At 35.1% G+C, this 16,582-nt stretch overlaps 1 protein-coding gene across 13 annotated transcripts in view; it reads right to left on the bottom strand.

Moving 5' to 3' along the window:
* The window catches only part of FOXP2 (forkhead box P2), a 572,585-nt gene that overhangs the window by 385,167 nt on the left and 170,836 nt on the right, over positions 1 to 16,582 (bottom strand). For all 13 annotated transcript variants that reach the window (XM_047694958.1, XM_047694957.1, XM_047694956.1 and 10 more), the window contains one exon: positions 15,311 to 15,401. The gene's annotated coding sequence lies outside the window, so the exon portion shown is untranslated. The remainder of the gene's footprint in view (positions 1 to 15,310; positions 15,402 to 16,582) is intronic.

Below are 16,582 nucleotides of genomic sequence, written 5' to 3'. Positions count from 1 at the left end.
TCTCTCCTTTCTAGTAATCACTAATTTGTTCTCTGCTTTTACAAATTTGAGTTTCATTTTGTTTTGTTTTTACAATTCCACATCTAAGTGAAATCATGTGATGTATATCTTTCTCTAATTTATTTCACTTAGCATAAGAGCCTCAAGATCCATCCATGCTGTTGCAAATGGCAATATTTTATTCTTTTTAATACCTGAATAGTATTCCAACGTGTGTGTGTATGTGTGTATACAGGCATAACTTGTCTTATTGTTTTGCTTTACTGTACTTCATAGATATTGCATTTTTTTTAATTGAAGGTTTGTGGCAACCCTGCACCAATGAAGTCTATCAGCATCATTTTCCCAACAGCATTTGCTCACTTCATGTGTGAGTCACATTTTGATAATTCTTTCTACATTTCAAACTTTTTCATTATTATTTTATTTGTTATGGTAATCTGTGATCAGTAATTACAACTTGCTAAAAGCTCAGATGGTGGCTAGCATTTTTTAGCAAGAAAATATTTTTTAATTGAGCTACATACTACATACATATTTTAGATAATGCTCTTACATACTTAATACACTACAATATAGTATAAACATAACTTTCCTATGCATCGGAAAACCCAAAAATTCACTTGACTCATTTTATTGTGATCTTTGCCTTATTCTAGTGGTCTGGAACCAAACTCTTAATATCTCTGAGATATACCTATACTACATCTTCCTTATCTATTCATCCATCAGTAGACATTTAGATTGTTTCCATATCCTGGCTATTGTATGAAATGTTGCAAGGAACACAGGGGTGCATTTATCTTTTTTTTTTTTTTTTGCATTTATCTTTTTAAATTAGTGTTTTAATATTCTTTGTATGGATACCCAGCAGTGGAATTGCTAGACCACACGGGTACTTGTATTTTTATTTTTTAAAGGAAGCTCCATACTTCCTTCCATAGGGGCTGTACAAATTTACACTCCCACCAAGAAGGCACAAGGGTTTCCTTTTTTCACATCCTCAACAATACTTATCTCCTATACTTTTGATAATAGCTAATTTGTCAGGTTTAAGATGATCTCATTGTGGTTTCAGCTTACATTTCCATTTCCCTATTGATCAGTGACATTTAATCCATTTTCCGTTACTATGGTAAATGTCAGATAGTGGTCTAGTTTCATCCTTTTGCATCACTTTCCAGTTTTCCCAGCATCATTTATTGAAGATATTGTTCTTTCCTCATTGCATAATCTTGCCTTTGCAAATGGAAAGATTTCATTCTTTTTGACTGCCAAGTAGTATTCCATTGTATATTTATATTTCTTCTTTATCCATTCATCCATCAGTGGACACTTGGGATCTCTCCGTAGTTTGGCTAATGTTGATAATTCTTTTATAAACATTGTAGTGCATGTGTCTCTTTGAATCAGTATTTTTATATCTTTTGGGTAAATACCTAGTAGTGCAATTGCTGGATCATAGGGTAGTACTATTCTTAACTTTTTGAGGAAACTCCATACTGTTTTTCAGAATGGCTGCATAAGTTTGCATTCTCACCAACAGTGTAGGAGGAGGGTTCCCCTTTCTCAGCATTCTCGCCAACATCTGTTGTTTCCTATGTTGTCGATTTTAACCATTCTAACAGGTATGAGGTAATATCTCATTGTACTTTTGATTTGTATTTCTTTGATAGCTAGCGATGTTGAGCATTTTTTTCATGTATCTGTTAGCCATCTGTATGTCTTCTTTGGAAAAATGTCTATTCATGTTGTCTGCCCATTTCTTAACTGGATTATTTAGTTTTGGGGTGCTGAATTTGGTAAGTTCTTTATAGATTTTGGATACTAACACTTTATCAGATAATACTATTGGTGGAGTCTTTAGGGTTGTCTATATATGGTTACATGTCATCTACAAATAGTGACAGTTTTACTTTTTCCCTTCTAATTTGTATGCCTTTTATTTCTTTTTCTTGCTAATTACTATGGCTAGGACTTCCAGTATTATGTTGAATAAAAGTGGGGAAAAGGGCATCTTGTCTTTTTCCTGATCTTAGAAAAAACTTTAGCCTTTTTACCATTTTTTAAAAAGATTTTATTTATTTGTTTGATAGAGATCACAAGTAGGCAGAGAGGCAGGCAGAGAGAAAGAGGGGGGGAAGCAGGCTCCCCGCTGAGCAGAGAGCCTGATGCAGGGCTCGATCCCAGGACCCTGGGATCATGACCTGAGCCGAAGGCAGAGGCTTTAACCCACTGAGCCACCCAGGTGCCCCTAGCCTTTCACCATTAACTATGACAATAGCTTTGGGCTTGTCATATATGTCCTTATGTTGGGGTACATTTCCTCTATAATCATTTTACTGAGAGCTTTATTATAAATGGATAGTGAAATTTGTCAAATGCTTTTTTAAGCATCTATTGCAATGATCATATTTTTTTATTTTTTTATTTTTTTTAAATATATTTTTTATGATTTTTATTTATTTATTTGACAGAGAGAGATCACAAGTAGGCAGAGAGGCAGGCAGAGAGAGAGAGGAGGAAGCAGGCTCCCTGCTGAGCAGAGAGCCTGATGCGGGACTCCATCCCAGGACCCTGAGATCATGACCTGAGCCGAAGGCAGAGGCTTAACCCACTGAGCCACCCAGGCGCCCTAAATGATCATATTTTTATCCTTCATTTTGTTTATGTGGTATATCACTTTGATTGATTTGTGGACATTGAATGATTCTTACATTCCCTGGAATGCATTCCACTTGATCATGGTATATGATCTCTTTAATATTCATTGAATTCAGTTTGCTAATATTTTGTAAGGCTTTTGGCATCTATGTATATCCAGAATATTGGCCTGTCATTTTCTTTGTGTGGTGTACTTGTTTGATTTTGGTATCAAGGTAATGTTGATTTCTTAAAATAAGTTTGAAAGCATTCCCCCCTCTCTAATTTTTGGAAGAGTTTGAGAATAGGTTAATCTTTAAATATTTTGTATAATTTACCAATGAAGCTATCTGCTCCTGGATTTTTGTTTGTTATTAAGTTTTTGATTACTGATACCATACCGATACCGATACCATTTCCTTGCTAGTGTATTCAGTTTTCTATCTCTTCATGATTCAGTCCTGGAAGAGGGTAAGTTTCTAGGAATTTATTCAGTTCTTCTGGATTGTCCAATTTGTTGGTATATAATTGTTTTAGCAGTCTCTTATGATCCCTGGCAGTTCCATGCTATCCTCCTTCACTCCCAATTTATTTATTTGAGCCCTTTCTCTTTTGCTGGTGATTCTAGCTAAATGTTCATTAATTTTATCTTCTCAAGAACGACCTCTTCGTTTCACTGATCTTTTATATTATCTTTTTCATCTATTTCTACTCTAATCTTTATTTCCTTCCTTTTCCAATGAGATTTTTACTTTCATTGTTCTCTTTGTACTATTTAGTGCCGTTTCTCTTCAGCTTTAAAGTCCCTTTAATAGTCTTAGAAGTCTTATTTAGTAGTGATAAATTCCTTTAGCTAGATCTTTCTTGTCTGAGGAATTCTTTATCTCTCCTTCAAATCTGAAGGATAGTCTAGCTAGGTAGGGTGTCACTGATTGGAAGTTTTTTCTTTTCAGTTACTTTGAATTGGTCAAACCACATCCTTCCGGCCTTCAAGCTTCTAAGACATCTGGTGATAGCCTTATGGGGATTCCTTTGGATGTGACAATTTGTTTTTCTCTTGCTGCTTAAAAGATTCTCTATTTATCTTTACATTTGACATTTTAATAATCATGTGCTTTGGTGTGAATCTCTGGGCTCCTCTTATTTGGAACTCCCTGGGATTTCTGAACCTGGATGTTTTCTTCCTTCATAGGGAAGTGTTCAGCCATTTCTTCTTCAAATAAGCCAACTGCCTCTCTCTCTCACTCTCCTCTTTCTGAGACTCCTATAATGTAGATTTTATTCTGCTTGATGCTGTCCAGCAGGTCCCTTAAGTTGTCTTTATTTTTTAAAATTCTTTTTTTCTTTTTGCTGCTCTGTCTGGGTAAGATCTGCTGTTTTGTCTTTCAGCTTGCTAATTCATTCTTCTACACTACCCAGACTGCTGTTGACCCCCTCTAAGGTATTTTTCACTTCAGTTATTGTATTTTTCAGCTCTGTGACTTCTATTTGGTATTTCTTTATACTTTGTGTCTCACTGCTGAACTTCTCACTGTGTTTATCCATTCACTGAACTGGAAGTTCAGTTCAGTGATCATCTATATCACTGTTACTTTAAATTCTTTATCAGGCAGGTTACTTATCTCCATATGATTAAGGCCTTTTCCTGAGGTTTCATGTCATTCTTTCATTTGTTACATACTTTTTTGTGTCTTTACTTTGCCTGATTCTCTGTGTTTCTTTCCATGTATTAGGTGAAGAAGCTACCTCTGTTAGTTTTAAAGGAGTAGTCTTGTGTTGGTGATAAATCTTCTCTTCAACCTTGCGCTAGGTTGGTGGTCTCTTGAAACTTTGTGGTTGTGTAAACCACCTGATTCATTCTGATATGTTCCCATTGTTGAGGGTGTGCCAAGACCTGTCAGACTTTCAAAGGGAGGAATCTCATTTAGCCCCTAGTTTTGGGCTGACTGGAAGCCAGCCCCTCAAGCAGCATTTTCTGAAGTATGGAAATTATATATAGTCCTGTAGGGCCAATATCTTAATCTCTTCTGGCCTCTGTCCCAGGATACACAGAGCTATCCCTGGGGTGACAGTTGCAAAAGTAAGAGTTCCAGATGAGCCTATAAGCTTTCTGGGAGGTCTTGTTGAATTGTACGCAGGCTAAAAATGTATACAAGGATGGTGTCTCCCTGCTTATGTTCCCTGGATGTGTCTTCTTGGAGTCTAGTTCTTGAGAAACCTTAAGTCTGACCCTCAGGCTGAAGTACAGGCTAAGGAAATAGGTCTTTATCACAGGAAGACTGGGATTATGTTTCAGTGCAGTGCTCTGGGCTGGTGGCCTACCAAGAAATGTCTTTCCAATTATTACCTTTCTGTGGACCTTGGGAATGCAGCCACTTAAGCCACGGGAATAGGTGATCAAGGGGCATCTCCTGTGTGACTGTATACATTGGCTGGCTTTAGCTAAGTAGCTAGAGAGGGTGGGGGTTAGGGCACACTCACTAGCTTCATAAAGGCAGGAAGAAAATGTCTTGACTGCATTCACCCATGGTTTCTGGAATATAACAGGGAAGTATCTTATCTGTGCACAGCTCTAAGCTAGGAGCAGGTGAATGCCATGGCTGCTAGCACTCACCAGCCCCAGCCAGGACATGGGAGAGTGCTGTGACTGTCTGGACTCTCTGGCTTCAGCAAGGGAGCAGAATGGTGCCATATTCAAGTTCACTCATCTAAGCTAGCAAGGCTGGTGGAGAGTGTTAACACTGACATCCACCAGTGTCTTGGTCTCTGAAGAGAGTTTCAGCACTCTCCCCCTCCTGCAGATTCTTTAAGGATTTTATGTTTGTGCAATCTCTATAACCAAAGTGAAGCTCTACCCCTCAACTGCGAGATCAAGAGTTGCAAGCTCCACTGACTCAGCCAGCCAGATGCTTTTAGATAGGAAAATAAATGTCCTTCATATACAGCTTAGCACTTTTCAAACTTTATTTGGTAGTTTTTCTAGGTCTTAGGGCAAGTGAGACTATACACAGCTCTTTAAAAGGGGACTCTCAGTTTCCTTCAACACTCTGGGTCCCTTCGACATCAGTCCTATTGGTTTAGTAAGCCAGACATTTTGGGGGCTCATCTCTCCTGTGCGATCCCAGGGTTTGGTGTGGCTGAGCCCCAACTTTTCAGTCCTCTGGGGGAAGCACCAGACTGGTGAGATCCATCTCTACTGGATGTCACTATACCAGGGGAGGTAGGGGTAAGACGGTATATGTACCTCTCCTATCTTGATGTGGTATTTTTATCCTTCATTGTGAAGAAGTAACTCATCTAGTTTTCAGATCCTTCTCAGAGGTAAATAATCCATGAGTAGCTATAGATTTGGAGTGTCCATGGGAGGAGGGGAGTTCAGGATCTTCTCACGACACCATCTTATGGAAGTCCTCCTAAATTAAGACCGATGTTTCTGAAATAGTGCTGTACAAAATGCATTACTGACTTACCTCAATATTCTTTGTTAGTCCACTGTTGAGCTATGATATAATTTATCTAACTAGTTTCCTTTGCCATGGTTAGTTAGGTTGATTCATTATCTGTGATACAAGGAAACATAAGAATCCATATATCTAATCACCTAATTTGTAACAAGACAACAAGAAGTTGAGCCAGAGTAGCAGCTATCTTCAGATGGGGGTGGGGGGGAGAATGGTAGTTTAAATCCCTTTTCCATTCCCTTCAAAATCCCACCAAGAGTGAAATTTCATCTGTGTGTGTGTATATGTGGAGGAGGGAATCGGGGGTGGGGGGTGGTGCGAGGAAGGGGTGTAGGGATAGATGCTGAAAAAATTGGGATAAGCTTTCCTGTAAGAAAACTTCTCAAAAATTTCTAGGAATGTTGCTGTGCCATTTAATAGTGTAAATGGCTATTATGTAATCCTTTTATTTTCTTAAATTATTTTCTGAAAACAAAACACAGAAACCACTTTTCTATTCCTTTAATAACCTTTTTGAACTGTTGAGAGGTAAACCCCATCCCTGTTTTCCCCATGAGCTCCTCAGTCTACCTCACTAAGCTGATCCTATATTATGCAAATAGAGATCCCTATAAAGTGTAAGACTGGTAAGGGTACAGCTCTTGAAATAATGATCAAGATGAATATATTAGAATATTTGCAGGTTTAAGTAACAAAAAAATCTAAATAAAAAAGTATTAAACAAAAAGGAAAGTTACTATCTCACTTGAACAAGAGGTAAGGAGAGCTCTAGATATAATAAGTTAATTAAATACCAAATTTATTTATTAATGAAGTCATTTAACATTGCTTAATATTCATTATTTTAATAATTAAATATAAACAAACAATTTCTGACAATGGAATGGAATTACCATAATTGATCAAAACTAGTTAGTCTCTACCTGTTGGACCTGGGATTAGGGTCAGTTTCTCATGAAGTATACGCTATGTGGAAAAATGAAACTTATCTCAATAACATCAGGGTTCTGCTGGCAGAGAAGAAAAGATGTTGGAGCAAGAACCAATAGTGTCTGCTTCAAGCAGATTGACCATACTTTCTCACCCGAAGACAATTCCAATGGATACTTGTTATCTAGGATAAATAATAATAGCATCCTTCTTATCCTCAAAAGTGTCCTGGATGATGCATAAAATGATCATTGGCTAGAAGGTGCATATTTATCAATATTTTGGCCTTAGGTCTTAATTAAGCTCTAAGTTAATTAAATACCTTTGTTATAATTATATATGAACATTATATATATATATATATATATGAACTACATATATATATATGAACTATATAATGTTATATATGTAACATTTTATATATATATATATATATATATATATATATATATGAACTACAGTGAAAACAAAAACAAGGTTTCAGATTCCATGGTCAGCCGCATAAAATTTTAAAGTAATTATGAAGCAATCCCTTGCAACTGAAAGAAAGGTGATTTATTTTAAAATATATCCAATAATTCAGAAATTAACTCATTTAGACTATGCTAGCTTCCAAACAATGAATATACAGAGTGATAAACTGGCCAATAAACCTCTTTATGTTTAAATACATAGTACATTTTGGGCCACAAGTAGAACCACAAGAGAAGAAGGACTGCTCAACAGTCCTGGAAATAGAGCATTGGAGTTTTGGACCTAGTGTGCCTTAGTTCATATCTTAGTTGTGCCACACATGAACTGTAAAACACTGAGCAAATTATTTAATCTTTCTGGGCCCCCTCATTCATCTATAAATTGGGGACAATAATGATCTCTACCTCAAAAGTAGTTAATTCATAGGTTATATTAAATGAGTTAATGCTAGTGAATGACTTAGAAGAGTACTTGGTACTAAATAACAAATGGCAGGTGGTAGCAGTAGCAGTAGTAATAGTAGTAGCAGTAGTAATGTCATCATGATCAACAACATCATCATCACCATCACATGGAGCCCAGGGAGCTGTCTGAGGGGAATAGACATTAACCCCAAAAGCACACAGGTTTTCCCAAAACTAAGTAATGCACAGAGACAATAAAGTATTCTGAAAAGCAGAATTAAGTGTGAAGGCAAAGCAGGAATAAAGGGTAACCAGAGAGGAGGTAGAAAGAAATCAAGGGTGAGATCAGGAATGGACTCATGAGATGGACCTCTTCCACTTAAGTTCCTCCTATGTGCAGTCGGGCATATTGCCAAACGTCTAGCATATATTGTTAAAGGGACTAAGGGCTCTCAGTGTCTCAGAATAATGCTCTCCTCATTTCAAGACAGCATTTCTTAACACACAAGTTCCTGAAGGCAGGTTCACATTGAAAACCAAAATCTCCAAGGAGATCAATGGTTGGAGACCAGAGTAAATGGGATGTAGTTCTGGACAGAGGAATGGACTTCAACATTTCTGAATAACCAGAGAGAAATATGTAAAGAATATAACAAGGAAGATAAATATAAAACAAACAGCTCTTGAACACTAAGAATATAACATTACTTAATACCGAATAACTAATTATACTTCCAGCCTTACCCTACGAAAAAAACTGAAATGTGAGTAAAACTTCTCTTCCAGTTCACTCACAAGAAAACATGAAGCATGTTTATTGCTGCCCAGCCTTGCAAGCTGTCCGAGATACCCCAAACCCTGAGACTGACTGAATTCTCTGGAGGAAAAAGGGTCAAATTTATGGTTAAGAACTAGAGATTCCTTAAATGAAACAAGATGGGATTGGGGAGAGACAAACCATAAGAGACTCTTAATCTCACAAAACAAACTGAGGATTCTGGGGAGGGGGGGGTGTGTGGAGAGGGTGGAGGGGTTGTGGAAATTGGGGAGAGTGTGTGCTATGGTGAGTGAAGTGTGTAAACCTCGCATTCATAGACCTGTACCCCTGGGGCTAATAATACATTATATGTTAATTAAAAAATTAAAAAGAAAAAGAACTAGCAATTCTTGATAGATAATGCTATGTATAATGATAAAAAAGACTGTCAAATATTTAAGATGGCTCATTGTTTGGATGAGAATAAAATGCATGTGTTGTATCTAATTGATGACAGAGTTAGTTGAAATCGTTAATAACATAAATAGTTCATAGCTGTGAGAACTGATGGTCTATTGGGTACCTGGAGACAAGAAAAATGTATTTAATGGATATAACTAAAACGTAAGCATGAACCATTAGCAAAGACTTAAATGAATAAAATGTATCAGCAAATTTTTTAAATGAACTATCATTCAAGAGGGGTATAAACTAAAACTATTTTGCATTTGGAAAAAACACAAGAGAAATTACAGAAGAAAGTATTTATGTGACAGATTCTTTATAAGGTTGAAGAGAAGCACTATATTTAATTAGCAAATTCAGAAACTTTTCCAACAAAACCCTTTTATTGATCTTTCTTCTGTAAATATTTACTTTTAATCTGATCTAGGCAATCAAATAAGAGATCTTCATTTGTCTGCATCAGACTTTTCACATATCTTTAGGGAAGTGCTCAGATCCTTGTAATTTAGAAATTAAATATGTCAATATATATTATATGCTATCATATAGTATTGTCATTATAATTTCACAGAATTCAAGATGCTAATGTCACTTGAACTTCTTTTTTCCTCCCAAATTATTTCAGATGATAATATACACAAAACACATATTTTAAAATTCTTTATATAAACCTAATAGTTATGTAAAAGAAAAAAAAAACTTCATAAGACTGTTTTCCCAAAAAAGTTGCTCTCATGTGAACACATATGCTTAATTAATAAATAAAATACTCGAGATTACTAGCATATTTTAGTAGGCTAAGGTTTACTGTTATTTTCCAATCTTAAGATTCTAGAGTGCACTTTGGCAAATCCATTCATTTGTGTTGTTTATTAAATTCACTGAGGCTACTGATCCATGTGCTTAAGCAGAAAAAGGCAAAGAAAAAAATCATCACAATATTGTAGTCTCAAAAGTTTTTATTCACATTACTTTCTTACAGAGGACCCGTTGCTTAAGACCAAAAATAATATGGCAATTGAGAATTATGGTTGACATTTAATTGTAGGGACAAAAATGAATATTTAGGTCCACTATAACAAGAATATTTATCCCTTGATATACTGAACATAAAAAGTATTCACATCTGTTTCACCACTTTGCCTTCATGGGCTTAAACCTGCCAAATTATTCCGTTTGATTTCAGAGAATTCTCATATGGCAATCTATTTTATTTACTTTATCTTCAATAAAATGGTTCAGTGAGCATTAGCAACTCTGAGACACAAGTTTCAATCAGTCTTGAGGCAAAGGCGTCAATCTATATTAGACCTACTGTGCTGTGAGTCACAGCTAGAAAGTTGGATAAGTCAGAGCAATAGCGAACATGAGAGCCAGACCTAATAAAGCCACGGTGAAGAGACAGAAAGATCTCCCCAGGCTCTCCCATGCATCACTTATACAATGCCAGGTGCTGGGTTCAACACATGAAGAGCTCCTTAATAAGGCTGACAGCTCAAAGAAGGCTTCAGCCTCCAACTTTATTTTACATGACACCTACAGTAATAGTCCTCTGTTCTCCAGCAGACAATAGTAAAAACTGGAATTGCCAATAGTTAAAAATGAGGGTTTTTTATTCACCCCACAGATATAATACAGGGGGAAAAAAACTAAAAAAAAAAAAAAAAATCAAGCTGCAACACATTTCTTCTACAACATTTTCACACAATTACTAACGTAACAGTAGTTTCAGTGGACCTTTCCTTACAAATCTGTATGACATTTTAAATATAGCTGCTGGATCAGATTTTAACCACAAAACAATCAGTAGGCTTGAGCAACAACTCATCTTGGAAAATGATATCATTAAAGACTAATTCCAAGAAATGTGGGGCAGGACCAAGAGATGCCGTGAAAATGTCTCCCAAAGCACAAACTTTGTAATAAGTGATGCTGGATCATATCTGATATGGGCTGTAAAAAGCAGATTATTATAATGGTATTCTTCCCAGCAAATAAGACCATTAAAAATGTACTTAATGTTCAGTTGAACTGAAAAGCAAGCCAGTTAAAATCCATATTTTGCTGTTGTGCATAATGGTATCAGAAACTTTACCGGCGGATCACTCCAAACCACAAACTTAAAATTATAAATATAAACTCTCTTTTTTTGATAGAAATAAGTTTCCACCTTTTTAAAATACAATGCTCTTTTTCTGCCCAGGTTCTATGATCACAGTAAAATCAGTAAGAGTGAAATTTGGAATGACTATTTAATACGAATTTATTTAAAAAATGTTCTAATATTTGCAGATATATACTTCTCAACCCATTTTTCTGGAGACCAAATGTATTATATTTCTAGAGAATTCAACATTGCAAAGCAAAACACCCCAAATATGTGTTCATATATCTAGATGCTTCCATATAATTCTGCCCTTTACAATACTATAAGAACACTGAAGAATATAAAACTAGTATGATAGGTTAGTAGAATAGATTCTGCAAGCTCAGATTCTTTAAGAGTATTTTAACTAATCCAAACAGCTGTTCTACAAAAGAACCAGTACCAGACCAGCATCCAGACCTACCGAATGCCAAGAAAGCCCAGTTCCCCAACACTGATGTGATCAACAGGCAAGAGATTAAAAGGGGCCTCTGCATATTAGAAAAATCAGTATTTCGGGTGAAATCTAAACATTTCATATTTTCTTCTTACCTGGCTCACTATCTTATAAATATACATGCTTATCAAATTACATTTACTCTGAAGACAATATATTCAGTACAATATTAATCCTTACATTCCCCACAAAGCTAAGGACAGTGATGAAATTTGTAGAACGGTATGATACCATGCAGGAAAAGTCTTGGTCTGGCTGAAAAGGAGGAAAGGAACAGGACAATTACAATGGAAGAGGTAGAGATGTAAACATGCTTTAAAGAGATAGATAAAGGGAAAAAACAATAGGATGTGAATTGACAAAAAAAGTGGGCAAGTGTAAGGCCAGCGATTCAAGGCATCTATATCAGAATAATGGAGAGAAAAGGTTAGTATTTGGGTTTTGGCAGATTCTGGAGAGTATAAAATACCAGGGGTAGGCTGCATTTAGCCTTGGGTTAGCCGGCATGAAAAAGTTTTTTTTTAATGTTTGCTATGCACTTTGTATGAATGTATACATGTAATCCCCAGGCCTATTCTGTGAAGGAGTACTATTATCTCTATATCCTAGATTCAGAAATTAAGGGTTAGAGAGTTTAAATGGTTTGTCCAAGGTTTCATATACAGTAAGTTTGTCCTGGACCCATGATTCAAATCTACGCAATGTGACTTCCAAGCCTCCATTCTCAAATATAGCCTATATATCTGCAATTTTGTTCACTCTATTTTTTGCTAAGGAATGTCAGCATGCCATGAATAGGAATCGCTGACCCAGACCTTCGTCAGCCAAATCAGCTTCCTTTTTGGTCCATTTACTACTTTTCAATAACTTAAAAATTTGAGCAAATAAATTGTGATGTATGATGCTTAATTTTCAGCAAGTATTTAGGAAGCTTATAGCAATTTCTCTAAGTGTGAGAATAAAGTTTATTTCTAATACACTGAAGTAACTAAAACTTACATCTTAATTGCATTTAATAGTCTTATGATGGAAACTCTGAAAATAATTGTGACTATGATGATGTAAGACACACACATATACACCCGCATTCAGCCAACTACCCACTGACCCATACACACAATGGGTCTCAGTTGTAAGTTATATGAAACAATATTTTAGTTACCATTTTAGAAGTAGAGGCTAGGGTAAGTTATTTAACCTCTCTGGGAGATAATGGGGATAATGCTAAACAAACTGCTTAAAAGAGGAAGATCAAACAAGTATTCTCTTTAGGGATTTGGGGGGAGGGGAGGGAACACAACAGTGGCAACTGAAGGAAAAAACAAGTATTTCTTGAAAATAGCTATGTATTATGTGCTAATTTTTTTTTACAATAATCCAACAAACTGTTATCTGTCCCGCTTTTACAGTTTGAAAACTGATATGCAACAATTTAAGGAAATTAACCAAATTTGATTAAAAATGCTAGCATATGGCCAGAGGGATGCAAAGCCCTATCTACCTGACTTCCCAATCCTTGCCTCTCCATCATTCCACTCTTCTCTTGTCATAATGCCTCCAGCTCTAGGGTCCATAATTCTATATATTCCCAAAGGGAAAAAAAAAAAAAAAACACTTTTTCAGAATGTATTTTTTCATTAAGATGAACCACTGCTATTTTGCATATGCATTATTTCCACCAATATGTGGCTGGTTTTCATTTAAAAATATAAAAACTACTAAAAGTATATGCCTAGAAAAAGTCTAATTAGCAAGTTCCAGAAGCAGTTTTGAGAACTAACTTAAAACACAATTATGTTTCCCTTCTGGGAAAAAGACTCTGTTTTCCAAAAATCATTTCTTTCATGGTTCCATGATGTTCATTGTCAGGTAACTCCCACTTATATGTCTTAAATCTGCCTACTATTATTAAAACAAATGTCCCATTACTCAAAAATGAGGACTTAAATATTAAAAGTCATTAAAATGACTTAAAACATTAATATTTACATGTTACATGGATAGAATATATCAACAAAGCCATTGTCTATAGTAAGCATAAATTACTTAACCCAGAAAAAAAAGAAAGATTGGGCCTTAGTAGATATTCTATTATTACCTAATTGTTTATTATTTATTATTAACTGTAAAACCACAAGAAGCTATATTAATTTTCCCAAATCATTTAAATTCTTTGTGTTTTAGTATTTCCACTTACTAAACAAAGGATAATAAAGTCATCCTTATGTCACAAGCAATGAAAGAGTAAAATTAATGAGTTTAGTGAAAGAGTAAAATGAATAAAAATTTGCTAAAGTGCTTTAAAAATCTTAAATCCTAAATAAATGCATAATCATTTTCTTTCTATATCTGGCAAAATAATAAAGTTGGTACAAAACAAGAAGTCCACAGGCAAAATAGTAGGTAAAATGCCTGAGAAATATTTGGATATATAATTCAAGCACACTGAAAAAATAACTCTTAGGTAAGATAAGGAACCGCTTTCTGGAGAAAGTTTTAGAAATGGGTAGAGCAATACAGGCAGAACAATGAGGATCCTGAGACCTGTCCCACATTTTCTGTGAACCCCTTTGATAAAGAATTCTGGGGTGGGGTAGAAAAGAAATAAAAAGTAATTCAGAAGAAACCAGATACCATGTTTCCCTTCTCTTTGAGGTTAAGTCTAGGATGAGAAATGATATGATATAAACTTCTCACTTAAAATTTCTTTTAGTTTTCTTTTTATAATTAGATTTTTACAGATTTGGCCAGCTATAACATACTGCTTAATTGACCCCACAGTTTAGTGGTGACACTGAAAAAATTACTTTATAGAAACATTATATATTGCATAAGAGTGGGAAATAAATCTACATCTCTTAGAAATGCATCTCATGTCAGGTCTGTGACACTTGCCTTATACCAAACAACGGATTTAACATTCTCTAAGTTGACACCGCAAACATCAAGGAAAACTCCCATTAGATTTAAAGAAGTACACATTAAAAACAAAGAAACAAACAAAAACAAATGCTTTCTAAACAGCTGACATGCTGGATCTCAAAAAGTTTTTAAGAAAAAAATCAAAGTTTCCAAAAAAAAAATCATTACCAGTACATTATTCTATTTATTTTTTGGCATTTCTAGACTTCCCAAAAAACCTCAATAGCAACTCAATCTTAATAAAGTAATACTGAAAACATCAGTATATATATATAAAAAAAAAAAAACACCCACATAATGATAACCAAAAATAATCCAAGAGCTTTTCTTGACTAATCATTTCCTTTCAATATTTCAAAACCAAATTCATCTTCTGCATAAACTCATAATAATTAAAAAAAAAAAGAAGAAGAAACCAAGTTTAATAGGAAGGGAAAGCACAGCAAAGAGTGAAATGGCAACAGCAAGAGAAGAGACAATGGTAAATTATTTCCATAGTCATACTTGACAAGTCTCTGTGGTTCACTGATAACTTTTTTTTAACATTTAGGCAAAGACACCTAACCAAAAAATTAAAAAATAAAATAAACACTAGAAAAACAGACAAAAGCACAATGAACCAAAAGGAATTATTATGAGAAGGCCACTTACGAATTTCTCCCAGATCTTCCACAAGACTTTTGAGTCAACCTTGATACGGAGTCCTAGGTAAACTCAATCCCAGCATCACATTAGAAAAGCCCTGTTAATAGAAAAAAATAACTGTCACTGCTTTAAAAATTAATTTTAAATTTATGTCACAATTAGTTCAATGACTTCATAGGACATAAAACATACTCAACCTCAAATAAAGATGATTGTTAATGTATTCATTGCTTTGGAACTCTTCAAATGTATATGAAAATGCTTTTCTACATTTTAATTTTGAAAAGTTCAAATCCATTGTTTGGACCAAAGCAAGGACCTCGGAGACAGCATGAGATGCATTTCTAACAGATGCCGATTTTATTTCCACTCTTACATTGATTTGGCAGGTTTAAACTTTCGGTGATTAAATTTTATAATTTATAGAATGCAATTATTTATGTCTCAAGATTCCCAACTGAAAACATGACTGATTTCAATTGCCCCTTCAACACATACTTAATGAGTTTTGTAGGCCTTTCTACAATTAACAAATTGGTAGTAAGCATTTTCTCCTTATAATTGCAGTGTAAGGGTTATTACCTTAATAGTTATTTGAATGAGTATTTCCTAGACCCATTTCCTACTTAACGACTCTCTTTTCTAGTCTCCTTCTTTAATCTGAAAGATTTAGCTCATACCCTTCTTAGGCTAAAATAAGTGTTCTTAAGGACCAACAAAATTACAGAATTTAAGATTGACACACCAACTTGATGGATTGGTATGGACCACATGGAAAGCTGTATGGAGATTAATTCTGAGTCTAGCAGGAAGGAGTCCTGTACTCTATTAGCAATGTCTTCCACAGGCATTGAAAAGGATGGATGACATCCTATACCATTTAGACATTTCACTAATTATTTAAATTGTTCCCAAACACTTCTGGCTAAAAATCCTTTCTTCCAATGAAATCTTAGTGATGGGTCAACTAATTACACAGATAAAAACAAAGTATTCTGATTGAATCAGAACTCCCAACACTCAATACCACCTCTGTTCTTTTCCCAGGTACCTTGGGGGTATTCTACAAAGTCTTAATTATTCTGCAAAGCATAGCCTGAAACCATTGTTTTAGTTATCAAGGTAACTCAAAGTCACAAAGATTACGGTAATTCAAATGCCTGTTCTTCACATTCTAGCAGTCTTTCTGTATTGCTTCTGTTGTTCATTTTTCTCTTAATGATAAAATTTTGCACATGAGCAGGCTCCCCTTTTGATTTTCCTTGTGTTAATCTTTCT

This window comes from Lutra lutra, chromosome 11 (assembly GCF_902655055.1).
Source record: "Lutra lutra chromosome 11, mLutLut1.2, whole genome shotgun sequence".
NCBI classification, from domain to species: Eukaryota; Metazoa; Chordata; class Mammalia; order Carnivora; family Mustelidae; genus Lutra; species Lutra lutra.
Note: the sequence above shows the minus strand (reverse complement) of the source record. Positions and strands in the feature narration are given on the sequence as shown.